General features: G+C 41.6%; 1 protein-coding gene and 1 long non-coding RNA gene across 15 annotated transcripts in view; one reads left to right on the plus strand and one right to left on the minus strand.

Annotated features, from left to right (window-relative positions):
* The window catches only part of ZNF385D (zinc finger protein 385D), a 567358-nt gene that overhangs the window by 440693 nt on the left and 111989 nt on the right, over nucleotides 1-14676 (plus strand). The window lies entirely within an intron of this gene.
* The window catches only part of LOC309515592, a 129301-nt gene continuing 124037 nt past the window's right edge, over nucleotides 9413-14676 (minus strand). Inside the window, exons 6-7 of the long non-coding RNA XR_014212541.1 lie at nucleotides 13463-13560; nucleotides 9413-12041 (exon numbers count right to left, since the gene is read on the minus strand). This is a non-coding gene — a long non-coding RNA (uncharacterized lncRNA). The remainder of the gene's footprint in view (nucleotides 12042-13462; nucleotides 13561-14676) is intronic.

A 14676-nucleotide genomic window follows, 5' to 3' on the forward strand; every position in this document is an offset into this window, starting at 1 on the left:
TAGCTCTGGGAGACAAGCTCTCATTGTCACCAATGGAAGCTTCCTCTGCTCCAAGGGCCGATTGCAGCTGCAGGAGGGTGTTTCATTTGGACCTCTGCAGAGGCAGAAAGGATTTAAAAACCTTTCCCACTTTTACAACCCTGGTGAAAACCCACCATGCCTTCAACTTGGGTGTGGCAGGTATATGATGCAACAAGTAACCATCACGTTTAATTTGGTTGTTGGTGACCTGCCATAATAGGGGTGACTGTGGTTGGCTGCAACTGTCATGTATTGTACCAAAAGCGGAGATGGATTTAAGGCAGTGTGACCAGTTCTGCCACACTAGGTGCTGAGCCCATGAGGGCATTGCAGCTGTGATGTAGTGAATTGAGCACAATGGGAGGTGAGGGGTGTGTGTGTGCCAAATTTTGGACTTGCACAGGGTGCTACTGAAATTCAAAAGACCAAAGTGCACCTCTAAAAAGGTTTTTTTTCCCCAACTTCCTACTTATGTTGTGATGTTGTTTGCTCTTCAGGGTTCTGCTACTACTTTATTTTAAATTAAATACCCTTCAGATTTTAGGACTTAAGCGTGACCTTAAATGTCTTCAATTAAAGACCTTGAAATATCTCAAAGGAAGAAAGAAATCCTGCCCACATGTGATTTGTCCCTCATAAGATTTCTCATCCCTTTTGCTAGAACTACCAGTAGCTAAAGCTTGACCCAAGTAAGTTGCTGGGCAGATCCTATTACCAGGCCTGCTTATTTAGCAGGGTAATCCCTAGGGTCAAATTTTTATTTATCAAACTTTATTTATTCAGCTTTGACTTGCAACTATAGTGCTTTTCACTCTACCACAATACCACCACAATGTGATTGGTAGACTTTCTGACAAAGTTTCTAGGTACAACTGTGTGATGATTTTGGGGACAAACTAAATAAAATAAATGAAGGCCTTCTTTTAAAAAAAATGTTTCTGCTTTGTCAAGCCTATTCAGGCATGTAATTTTATTACATGCAATTGTTTTAAAATTTCTGGTTTTGTGTATATTTTGAGGAGGGGAACCCCAATGTCACATCACCTTGTTGTTAATGCTTGGTTTTATCGCTACTTAAAAATGAATATTTTAGATTGTTCTTCATAAACTGGTTTTCTGCACAGTAAGTGGTCTATAAAGTTTGTTAAATAAAAATAAACTGTCTAGAGAGGGGAATAACTTCCCTCCATTTTCCATGTATGGCATCAAGCAGGGTTGGAACATAGAGAGTATTATAGATATCACAGCACTGCAAATAATTACCGGTAGTAGAAAGAGGAGTTTTTGTTTTACACAAAGTACTCTGTGCTGTGACAACTATGCAGAGACACTGTTATTGTTTTGGTGAATGTGATAATAGAGGGGGCAGGCATTTGGGCTAGAGGATCAGACCTACAGAGGAGGTGGCGACCACTGTTTTCACCCTTGATTCTGAAAATAATCAATGTTGTGTGGGGGGAAACAACGGGCTAGCAAAATGTTTCTCTGGGGATAGTGCAAGCCAGGAGATTTCCTGCGCAGCAGCAACTGAGGTAACTTTCAATGATCTTGCCATCCGATTGCATTAAGTAGAGCTTTATGAAGCATTATATAAAAACAGCATGCTAATTAGCAATCTGGTTAGCGGAACATTTGTAGGTGCTATGCGCTTAATTGTGTAGTGTATGCGTACCCCCAAGTCATATTTAGAAAGAAATGTTAACAACTTAGCCATTTAAGCTGAAAACTGTAGACTGCTGTGAAAGCCCCAGAGAAGTTTCAGGTTCACGGGTTCAGTAAGAGTTTATCTAGTGGAAAAGAACAAACATTTTACTGATTCTACTTCTGAATGTGTTTATATGTACCCCACACAATTTTGTTTCCTAACTTTCATCATAACCTGTATGTATGTGTGTGTGTATATATCTCTCTATCTATATCTATATCTATCTATCTATTTATCTATCTATCTATATATTAGAGAGAGAGAATGGAGGAGGTGGATTCATTTGCCAAGTACATTTTCAAGATGTTTTAACTCTCCAATGGTTTGACTTTGCCCTTGACAGCACACTTTTCAATTGTCTCCCGAGACAGGCGGATGCCAATTTAATAGCTTACGCCTACATTACATTATAGCTGCAAAATCAGATAGTGCATAAAATGCAAATATTTTCCTAATTATAACAGTTAGAGTTAAAGTATCAAAGAAACCCATTTAAATGTATTTTCAGTTGTTGCTTCCCAATATAAATATTTTCACTAGAGAGAACATGCCCTTGTTTCTACTCCTTAATTTCCCAGTGGCTTTTGACACAATTGGCCATGATATCTTATTGGGCCATCTCTGTAGACCTCAAACTGGAGGTACCATGTGCAGTGGTTTTGATCCTATCTCTGGGGCAGGTTTGAGAGACTGGCATTGTGGGGTTGCTGTTCAGTGGCAAGGCAGTGGAGTCCCACAGGATTCCATCTTGTTCCCAGTGCCGTTTAATGTCTGTATGAAGCTGCTGGGGTAGGTAATTTGGAATGAGATGTCATCAATATGCAGAATGACACCCAGCTCTACTTCTCTGAATTACGGGGCTGAACAGTCTGCAGACCAGAATATGGATGCAGTGATGGGCTCAATAATGGCCAATAATGTGAAGCTGCATCCCAACATGACAAATCCTTTGAGTTGGTACTTCCCAGGTAGTCAGGATGGACACTTTTTTGCCTGTTTTAAATGAACAGACATTTGCCTCTTTGCTTAGGCATTTCTACCACCAATTAGATTTTCCTACAGTAAATATTGGGACGCGCGTGGCACTGTGGTCTAAACCACTGAGCCTCTTGGGCTTGCTGATGGAAGGTTGGCAGTTTGAATCCCCGTGATGGAGTGAGCTTCCTTTGCTTTGTCCCAGCTCCTGCCAATCTAGCAGTTCGAAAGCATGCCAGCGCAAGTAGATAAATAGGTACTGCTGTGGCGGGAAGGTAAATGATGTTTCCGTGTGCTCTGGTTTCCATCACGTGTTCTGTTGCACCAGAAGCGGTTTAGTCATGCTGGCCACATGACCCAGAAAGCTGTTTGTGGACAAACGCCAGCTCTCTCGGCCTGAAAGTGAGATGAGTGCCGCAACCCCATAGTCTCCTTTGACTGGACCTAACCATCCAGGGGTCCTTTACCTTTATCTTTATAGTAAATATTCGCGGAGAGGACAGAGCTACATGTGCACACTTTGTGCAGCATCAAAGCCCTGCTCTGTCTCAGTTTCTCCCTGCTGGGCAACTGGTGAGTGAGAGAGATCCCAAAGAGCCAGATGAAATTAGCCAGTATCTTAAGGTTACCAGACGTCCCCGTTTCCCAGGGACAGTCCCCGGACTTACACTTCAGTCCCCATACAAAATCCATTGAAGTTGGAAAGTGTCCCTGTATTCAATGAAAAAAATCTGGTAACCTTACACTGTCTGGGTTGTTACCTACCCCACCCCTGCCTTAGAACCAAATTCCATGTGATGCGCAGGAATTTCATGCAAGGTTTGAGGAAGCATGTTTAACCATTCTGTGGTTATCTTGCCAATAGAAATTCCCCCATCCCTTCCATGACTACTATTCCAAGTCTACTACTTGTTTCCCATAATACACTATTTAAACCAGTTAAAACAATTCACATCCGCAAGATACAGTGGTTCCAATATATATCACAGGATTAGTCTTACTGAAGTGATGTCACACAATCTTCTCAAATATGGAATCGTAGCTGAGGCCAAAGAAGTTTGTCCCTTCTGTGCATTTAATACAGCGGTACCTTGGGTTACATACGCTTCAGGTTACACACTCCGCTAACCCAGATATAGTGCTTCAGGTTAAGAACTTTGCTTCAGGATGAGAACAGAAATTGTGCTTTTGGGGCGCGGCGGCAGCAGGAGGTCCCATTAGCTAAAGTGGTGCTTCAGGTTAAGAACAGTTTCAGGTTAAGAACAGACCTCCAGAACGAATTAAGTTCTTAACCTGAGATACCACTGTAGTAGAAAATGGAGAAGATAGAACAGGTTGCTTAAGGGAAGGTTCAAGAGACTCCTTTACATTAGAAGGGGCTTAGTATATTTGATGAAATACTAAAAAGTTGGTGACCTCAGGCTGGGAAGAGGAAATACATTGGTAAATTCTCAGCTATGGGGTGCTGTAGAAGGGAAGAGTTAAAGGGGACTATTTATAGAAAGAGCCTAACAGACTTGCATAGGAATGAGGCAATGCCTGGTCCTTTAATTAAAAAAAAGAGAGAAACTGATAAATTGCTGAGTAACGGCTCATTTAGTCTCTCTCATACTGGAGTCCTTACTGGCTAGATACTTTATCATTGTATGCTTATTGCTTTGTTAGCAGCAGACAACACGAGAGCCCAACTGATACAAGTGATATATTTCAATAGACCAGGTTTGGTTGCTAGTGGTGTTGCTAAGTGGATTTTCAGCTGCACGTAGTATACTTCAAAGGAAGATGGCAGAAGAAGCTGGATGACTGCTTACTGGGATGGTATGGGGCAGGGCAGGGTGGCAGTGAGGCCAGCGCTGTGCAAGAGCACCAGCCGAAAGCACCAACCACTCCTAGAAGATGGTATCCAAATGTGGTTCCCCAGTGTTTTCTGGAATCAGACTGGACCAGAAACTTTATGGCTGACAAGTTGTAGTAAAATAAATTGAAGTAAAATTTGAAGGCTACACCTGATTTTCTTTGTCAAAAGACGTTGTGGGGCTTAGGGTGTTTACCTATTTTTATTTTATTTTATTTATTTGTTTACCATCCTATACCCGCAGGTCTCAGGGCGGTTCACAGCATAAAATCGGCTTTAAAAAATTTTTTTATAGCAGCAAAGAATGCCAGAGTGACATTGCAACAATGGCTTTCTGCTGTAGTGTTTACTCAGCTGTGGATTGGGAATCAGAAACCTGCAGCCCTCCACAAGCTGTTGGAGTACACCTTTCACCATTCCTGACTATGTTGTCTGGGGCTGTTGGGAGTCAAACAACATCTCAAGGGCCACAAGTTCCCCATTACTCTTGCAGATGGATACTATGTGGTGGGAGGGCAGTAGAAAAACAGAAAATATTTACCATGGTTGCAGCAAGCAATAAAACAAGCAACTATCAGATTCTGGCTTAGACACGTTTATATGATTTCTGAGTTAACTGAAAGGAGGGAATAATATGACACTTCCCCTCAAGTAGGTGTAGTGTCCTTCAAAGTAGATGAGATTCTGCCAATATTTTCTGGTTCCAGGAAGGAATGGCTGTGACAAAATGCAGCGTGGTGACTTCAATTTACTCTAAATCAGCATTTCTTTTTTATAGGTGTATGTGGTAATAGAAAATCATTGCCAATAATTTTTTAACTTGGAAGCAAAAAGCCCCAACCTCTGTGAGCTGAGGATCATTGGACCAAGGCTATAATTTTTATAGAGCTGTTACAGAGAATAGATATATTTTTACCTCTGAATGTTCCTTTTAAGGGGAAAGGAAAGGTTTAGAGGTCCCAGTGAGTTGGCTGGAGACTTTTTGTCTTTTTGATTAGCAAAGACAGTCAAATCAAATCTTATTTTGCTGCATTCCTAGGCAGGTGCATCTCTATAACGTCAGATTATATTCCAAAAAGTTGGGGATTTTTTTGCTATTGGATCATGTACTCAGAGCTGGCCGTATTTTAAGAAAAAAGCATCTTGCTTTACTTATGCTTGCTGTCTCTTATTACTTGTGGTTCTCCACAATTACCCAGGCAATTTAATAAAAGCTTACAGGATTATTTTAACAGGAAGTTAAGAAAAGGTTAGCATAACAAAATGCTGTCATTTAAAACATTTTATTTAGCAATTCACTCAATGTGAATCAATCAAGATTAAAACTTTCAAGCATGTTTATTTTTTCAAAATAACTTTCACAGCAGGTTTTGAACTCAGTACTTTGTTACAGTTTCTGAACGACAACAACAACAAAAAGTTTGGAAAGTAAGATTAAAATTTAATAGAAGATAGCCCTTAGGTTTCTAGTGCTAGTTCAAATAGTTCTGCTTATTGGGACTAGATGGAAATAAATCCGCTTACCCTATTATTTGCAAAGTTGTAGGGGGATATTGGGGAAGGTAAATGACAGATTAGTTTATGACTCCTCTCCAGCTCCTTCCTTCTGTATCTCAGTCTACGTGTGAGGGGGCTCGGGAGAGGGAGAATCAGTCAAGACACTAAATATTTTCAAAAAAGCAAATGGATTGAAAAATAAACAAAATGAAGACTTAAATTTCCTGGCCTCACCACAACCTCTGCTAGGCCACCTCATCTTTACATATGCATGCCTACACAGGGGATAGTATCTGGTTAATGTGGTTCCTGGAAGATTGTGGGTGGGCGGAGGCATAGACGCTGGGGAAATGAGGCAAAAATGGCCTTGTTAATCTGACCTACTCTGGTCTACCACTGTAAACAGGCCGATGTGGTGGTTGTTGTTGGTTGGTGTGTTTGTTTCTCATTTTCTTACTCTTCCTGGAATTGGTTGGGGACAAACGGGACTAAATCCCTGTCCAATATACACTGGACCACCAAGTCAGTACCTCTTGCCTCAATTTCTGATAACTGACTACCTGTGGACCTACGTAGAGCAGGTGGGCTTAGCCTCAGAGTTATATGCTTTGAATTGCTGAACATGAGGCTGCCTTTGAAGGCGGTTTGTAAAGTTGAGTTGGTACAGACTGCAGCAACTAGAAAACTTTGGGGAATACTCATTATGCACAGTGGTACCTCGGGTTAAGTATTTAATTCGTTCCGGAGGTCCATTCTTAACCTGAAACTGTTCTTAACCTGAAGCACCACTTTAGCTAATGGGGCCTCCTGCTGCCGCCGTGCCGCCAGAGCACAATTTCTGTTCTCATCCTGAAGCAAAGTTCTTAACCCGAGGTACTATTTCTGGGTTAGTGGAGTCTGTAACCTGAAGCGTATGTAACCCGAGGTACCACTGTACTGCTTATATTAACTGCCTAGGTATTTCTAACCCAATTTCACATGCTGATCTTGACCTCTAAAACCATGCACTTTACAGTCAGTGTGGCATAGTTGGGTAGTGTGTTGGACTAAAACCCGGGAGACCAGGGTTCAAATCACTACTTGGCTCATTGGAACTGTCTTTCAGTTTCTTGATAGTTTTATTTCTCTGACAAAAGGCCTTTTTCTTCTCTCATTCTCAGGACACTTTTAAATTTTAAGTCTTCTCCCCCCCCCCCATCTTCATAATTTGGCTATGTGTGTTGAGCTTACCTCCTCAATTCAAAGTGACTGAGGGTGGTGCGTGTGTTTCTTTCCATTTGTTCTTACTGTAAAGGCCTTCAGTAATTCGAGCAGGGGGGAAATGAATTGAAGGACTGTGGATTTAGACTTGGGCATGAGAAAGAATCATAGTCATATTTTTATGTGTGTTTTTTTAATATAAAAAAATTCTTAGAATTTATGCATAAGACATAAAGACTTTAAAGAATTCTTAGAATTTATGCATAAGACTTCCAGTTATCTCTTCCTGCCTTGAACATGTGCTAGGAGGCATGGCACAATGGGAAGTGAGATTAACTAGCTCTCTGTAAGTTGTAGCATCCTGCACAATAATAGCACAATCACTTTCTGTGCACTGGAGGTCCCTTGGGTGCTCACTTTGCATGCAAAACGTTCTCACTGAGTTAATTAAATGAAGTGCTCTTCAGATTTGTCAAATCTTGATGAGTGAAAATGCTTAAAATTTTTTTAATAAAGCATTTAAGTAATGTTTTAATCAGCTGGAGTTTACAGCTTTTGTTTTAATAGTGCCTGGCTGGAAAAGATCAATGGTTATTTTATTCTGTAAAATCTTTACTGGATGGCATAATAAGCATCAGTCTTAAAATCTGCAGTTTAAATATGGATGGCGGTTATTAACCTGTTCTTTAAAAGCTGCAATTAGTCAAAAGCAACCGCTTAAAGAAATGACTTAATTACTCCAAGCAGAAAGGTTAAAAGAGTAAAAACTGGGGTGGGGGTGAGTGGGAAACCACAAAGTAGTTGTTGCTGAGACAAGCATATGCACAGTCTATTTTTTATTTTTGTTTAAAAAAAGCAAAAAAGTGGATGTTCTTTATGCTTTACAGTTTAAATTGTATAAATATAATTGTTTGTGGACTATAAACGTCCAGAGACTGCACAGAAATAGCTTAGGTGGCCACAGTTCCAGCTTGAACAGGGGTTGGTGGCAAGTCATTCAGGACCCTTCATATATACCAATTTCTCTGTGGCCGGGGGCAGTGGCGTAGCGTGGGTTATCAGCACCCAGGGCAAGACAAGTAATTTGTGCCCCCTAACCTGTGGATTTTAGCACTCGAGTGTGAGCGCGCCCCCCCCCAGATGTTGCGCCCGGTGCGGACGGCCCCCCCTGAACCCCCCACGCTTAGCTACTGGCCGGGGGAGGCCCAGGTTAAACGGGATACCATTCAGAAAACCTCTTTCATTGCATTCAGATGATTGTGCAAAACTCCAGGACTTCTCACTCTTGCTCATTTCACACAGGAAGTCCTTATTTTGTGTCAGATGCTAATATAAGAATATAAGAGCTAGCTGGATCATGTGGTCCGGCATGCTTTTTTTTCTGATTCTAAAGTTAAACTATACAGTGGTACCTCGGGTTAAGTACTTAATTCATTCCGGAGGTCCGTTCTTAACCTGAAACTGTTCTTAACCTGAAGCACCACTTTAGCTAATGGGGCCTCCTGCTGCTGTCACACCACCAAAGTACGATTTCTGTTCTCATCCTGAAGCAAAGTTCTTAACCTGAGGTAATATTTCTGGGTTAGCGGAGTCTGTAACCTAAAGCGTATGTAACCTGAAGCATATGTAACCTGAGGTACCACTGTACTTGAGATGCTCACTGCATTGTCCTCTGCTTTAGGGCTTATGTGACATCAAGGCCCTTTCAGCAGAAACCCTAAGTCCCAAAATCAAGCACACAGACTTTGGAGTTCTAATAAATAGCAAAGTAGATCCTGCAAGCCCAGAATCTGCCCACTTCTGAGAGAGAGATGCCTGAGATATGCATCTCAAAATTACTTGAAATATTTCAGCATCTTCTCTTCCCACTGGCATGATCCGTGGTTGTTTGAGTTCCTCAAGTGACACATCGTTAGGAACACATTCGTCTTGAGTCCCTTCCTGGTGTGAACTAAATAAAATATGTCTGTATTGTCTACCCTGCAGCGATCATATGTACACAGTGGGAGACAGACATATATAATAGAAGAGAAATTTAGAATTCCAGACCCTGTACAACTCAGTTCGCAAAAAAATTTGAAGAATCGGATACAGATATCCAAGTACAGAATGCCAATAGTGAAGAGGGTGTGTGTGTGTGTGTGTGTGTAAATCACTGATTTACTCTTTAGAATCAATGAAAGTAGAGGCTGGATTATTCCCTTATTTTCACTTCCATGTACAGTGGTACCTCAGGTTAAGAACTTAATTCGTTTTGGAGGTCCGTTCTTAACCTGAAACTGTTCTTAACCTGAGGTACTACTTTAGCTAATGGGGTCTCCCGCTGCCGCCGCACGATTTCTGTTCTCATCCTGAAGCAAAGTTCTTAACCCAAGGTACTATTTCTGGGTTAGTGGAGTCTGTAACCTGAAGGGTCTGTAACCCGAGGTACCACTGTATTTAAAATGCTTAAATGTGGTGATTGGTATTGACAGTGCAGCAGTTTGTGATAGGTGATCTAAATGGCGACATACTTTGTTAAAATCAGATTGTATTTAGAATACATTATTTACATTATTTGAATGTTAACTATATATATTTGAACTTTTAGTAGGTTTTGTGTTGTAATTTTCATAGTAACATTTCAGAGGGTTTTTCATTTTCATTTTCAATATGAGAAGCAATGGCTGCTTCCCACCTATATTCAGTGCTATTTTTCTATAAGAAACAGGTGCCAGAGCTCACTATGGGTGTTATGTACTGAAGTTCTCACCCAGGGCCAGCAGGGGGATACTGTAGATAGTTATGCAAATGAAGGATCGAAAGTGACTTTCAGTGATTGGATAGTTTTAGAAAGTTGTTACAGTTACGTTGTACTGGAGTTCTATATAAGCAGGCTGACTGAACCCTTCAGTTCAGTTCTGTCCTGGCCTGTGAATAAACAAGAGCTGTTTGAAGAATCGCTGTGTCGTCTGATATATTCACCCACAACTTAACAATTAACTTCTCCCTTGTTCTCTTAGAATGGCAATGGTGCCTGCCTGAGAGTTGCCAGAACTGAGTTCTGGCTGGGAGAAAAAAAAGCCCTGCCTATATCACAGATATTTCTATTAGCACTGAATCCACACAGTAGTTGTAAACATTCTGTATCAATCGTAACATATGTAATTTCTGTACCTGCCCTTTATATGTTTTCTACCCGGCACCCTCTTAAGTTTTTTACTGCCGTGGCTTCCAAGCACATTTTGAAGGGAGGGAAAGTAATCATTGCAATGACATTTATAGAAAAGCAATTTGGCTACACCTGTGAGAGAAACTGCTATGGTGGCATTTACATAAGGTCGTTCCATCTCATAGCCATGGAATACAAACAATAGGGTATTCTGAAGATTTATTTATAAAGAATAAGTCGGTTGTGTGCTTCTAGTGATGGCACCCTGGATGCTTTTTCAAGTACAATTCAAAGAGCTGATGACATAGTTGAAATGACACCTTTGATACTGTTACTTGCAGGGTGTACCCAGGTAATGTGCTGCTTTAAAGTGACATGCATTCACTGAGAATAAAACCCGAATAAAACTCGAAATGAACCCTGCTGCTGTCTGTAGAATTCAGATAAGATTTATAGAGATATACAAAACATTTATATTACTTCAAAGATGCAAAGAAGTTGCCAATCATCTAATGTAGAAAAATGTAATTTATTAAAACTGCTAGTAAAGGTAAAGGGACCCCTGACCATTAGGTCCAGTCGTGACCGACTCTGGGGTTGTGGCGCTCATCTCGCTCTATAGGCCGAGAACCCGGCGTACAGCTTCCGGGTCATGTGGCCAGCATGACTAAGCCACTTCTGGCGAACCAGAGCAGCGCACGGAAACGCCGTTTACCTTCCCACCGGAGTGGTACGTATTTATCTACTTGCACTTTGAAGTGTTTTTGAACTGCTAGGTTGGCAGGAGCAGGGACCGAGCAACGGGAGTTCACCCCGTCATGGGGATTCGAACCGCCAACCTTCCGATCGGCAAGCCCTAATCTCTGTGGTTTAACCCACAGCGCCATCCGCGTCCCAAAACTGCTATTAGTTTCCTAATAGTAATTAGATGGGAGGTGAGTCAGTGTGGTCTAGTCACTAGGGTTATGATTAGGGAGCTATGGTTAGGGAGACCTGGAGGCAAATCTCCAGTCAGCCCTGAAACTCAGCCATGGCCTGTTGCTAGCATCCTTCTGTCTCAAGAGACAATGGAGTGTTCCTCCAGGGGTAAAGTTAAACTGCTGTGTTAACAGCACTGAAGTGACCTCCCTGGGGTGCAAGCTTGGGCAGTGTGTAGGAAGGTCCTGGGATACCCAGATGACAAGATCCTCCTCTCAGCCTTGCTGATGTGGTCCAAAGCATACAAGGCGTACAAGGCATCATCCATCTGTCTTAGGGACTCCACTCTGGATTTGTGTAGGGTTTGCTCTTTAGCCTTTTCTTCTCCCTATCCTGCAAGGCAGCAGAGGCTTAGGGTCAGAGTTTTCCTTCTCTTGGATGGGCTACCTTCCCAGGTTGCTAAATTTGTATACTACTCTTCATCTGTAGCTCTCAGGGCAGTTCAGAGCATAGAAATACAAGATAAAACCACAAAATACGTAATAAAAACAAGGACAAGACAAACCAATAGCCCCTTCCCCTTGCCCACTCTCTTTAACGTACCTCAGAGTTCTTGTGAGGATAAAATGTATGTCATCAGCTCACTGGAGCATGGATATATAATACATGAAATAAAAGTTTTTCAGCATGCCAGTATTGGTGCCAGTGTTGCTAAGATTCTGAAATGAAAAGAAAAGCCAAAGGAACACTGCCAAATACAATCATAGCAGTGTTGTCCAACACACTGCAGCATTGGAACAGGCTTGCACAGGCAGTATAAGGTAACAGGAAAGAGAAATGTCTAAAGGATTAAAAAAAGGAAACACACACAATAAAGTAGATCCAGAGAAAGAAAAGCATAGGATGAAGATGGACAGACATTTTCCATAGTGTCAGAATTTGGGCAAGCAGCTTTAAACCATATTTTCCTGGTTTTAGCATCATGAGAAACTGTGGTTCAGCATTCCACAATATTTTTCTCAAAGATAACCATGTGGCTCAGAGGGTGACAGAATGTGTGCTCCTACAGGGCCAGCCATAACAGATTGCTTGCCCCTGCTGCTCCTCTCACTGCTGCTTTCTCCTTCCTTCCACCTCACTATGTGTCAGAGGCGGTCACATGTATTCCATGCATCATGCTGAGAAAGGGGTCCTTTCTGAGAGAAAAATTAAGGGCAAGATCACCCAAAGTGCCAGCACCACTTTGCAACAATGATGGCAAATTCCTGTAAAGGACCAACCAAGTTTAAAGATCCTTGGGAGCAACGCAGCACCCCTGGTGGAGAGGAAACAGTAGTTAGAGGAGCGGGAGGACAGGGAGAAGGACCAACAGTAATGGTGGTTCTGGGAGGTGGTGAATGTTTGCTGTCTAAGGCAAGCTCAGAATCGTTTCCTGGGTCTGCAGATAGTTGTACCAAATGAAGGAGGGGAGGGGTGCATGGCCACAAATCATGGACAAACATTTTAAGATCTGAACCAGATTATGCACTGTGTACAGAAGCGTTTGTTCTCAGAGCAGAAAAACCACTTTGGCCACGCTTAGATGGACACCAGTTACCCCTAGACTTTCATTTTCAAGCCAATGAGTTGCTCTAATAGAAATGGCTTATATACAGTGGTACCTCTGGATACGAACGGGATCCGTTCCAGAGTCCAGTTCACATCCTGAAGTAAATGTAAGATGTGACTGCGTGTCTGCGCATGCAAGGGTCGTGTTTCGCTGCTTCCATGCATGCGCGTGATTTCATTTTGAGCGTCTGCATCTGCACATGTGCGAGCAGTGAAACCCAGAAGTAAAACACTCCATTACTTCTGGGTCGCCATGGAGCGCAACTCAAAAATATTCATCCCAAAGCTACTTCAACCCAAGGTATGACTGTAATTGGTTTGAAATGGCCGTTTCCCCACTTGTGCATGACTTGGTGTCTTCCTTTTTGCACCCCTTTGTATAATGATCCTGTGTAGATGTAGCTCTTGGTTTCAGCCAGTTGTGGGTATGGGTAAGCGATACTTGTAAATTTAGAAGCTATCCCAATCCGTTTAGAAGGTGTATTTCATTACCCTGATTTCATGCAGTGCCTTGGGGGCCAAGGAGGCATACCTGTATATAAATACAAGTCCAGAAGAAGTAGCTCCAGATGTCTTTCCCTCCTCAAACTTGATGAAAGTAAGTCTTCAATAGCAATAGTCCACAGATCTCTGTTGGTAAAACAATGTCAGAGCATAACCAGCAATTCAGAAAACTCAGGTGGACAATCTCAACTTGTTTCCTTGTCTGCTCTTGAACTACCTTAGCACCCCTCCCTTTAGACATCAAAAGATACAGCTAGATGAGTGGCTTAGAGGTTCATGGTGAAACAGAGTTCTGTTTCTTTAACTTATCTCAAACAAAGGGCAAGGCTTCTTCAGTCATAAGGTCTGAATAAACATATGACGGCTCAGTAGGGTTCTGTATCATTCTGCTCTTTAAGAACCATCCTGGTTTCTGTATATTTTGATTCTCCCACCTGATTTCCATCAGTCTACTGACTTGCTACCTTCTTCCATGTATATGTCCATGTTAACCTTGTATTAGGTATCTTTGCAGTTGATAACTGAAGCCCCAGGTGGAACACCTGTGGGCCCCACTCCTCCATGACAGCAGCAGTAATATGCAGTATTTTAAGTCAGTCCATTCAGTTCACAATGTGTATATATTTACATGATTTAACATACACAAGTGAATAATAGCTGGATTTCTTGCTCTGTTGGAAATACGGCAATCTTAGTTCTATGAGTCAACAAAACTGAATCACCTCCTGTGGGCTGTGGCTGTTGTGAGGAACAAAGGGGGGTGGATTGTAAATGACTATGTAGACTAAAATAGTGCTGTAAAACTATTCATATTGGTTTAAGAAGTGCCTTAATTATGTTATATTTATGAAAGCTCAGGTAACAAATTACACCTTTGCTTACAAAGCCATACAAAATTCTGGGTATGTGCAAGTTCAGCCATGGCTTTGGATAAAAGAAGGGAAAACCTCCTGGAACTTAAGCCATCATATTTGGTATTGCAGGAAAGAAAATGCAATGTGACACATTTGGAAGAAACTTTTTTCTGCCTCCTTCTGCCCAATCTGTTCATTGTTGTTGTTGGAGGAATGTTGGCTTGAAATCGAATTCCTTTTTTTTGGGTCTAATCTCCAGAGGCAAAAATATGAAATTATTCCACTTGTTCTTGGAACTTATCTCAAAACTGCACAAATAGAGCTCCATTTTTTCTTTGGGAGAAGAAAAAGAGTTGCTTTTTACAAAGAGAATGAAAAAATATTGAAA

The sequence above is a fragment of the Podarcis vaucheri genome (assembly GCF_965113315.1).
Source record: "Podarcis vaucheri genome assembly, chromosome: 12".
NCBI lineage: Eukaryota > Metazoa > Chordata > Lepidosauria > Squamata > Lacertidae > Podarcis > Podarcis vaucheri.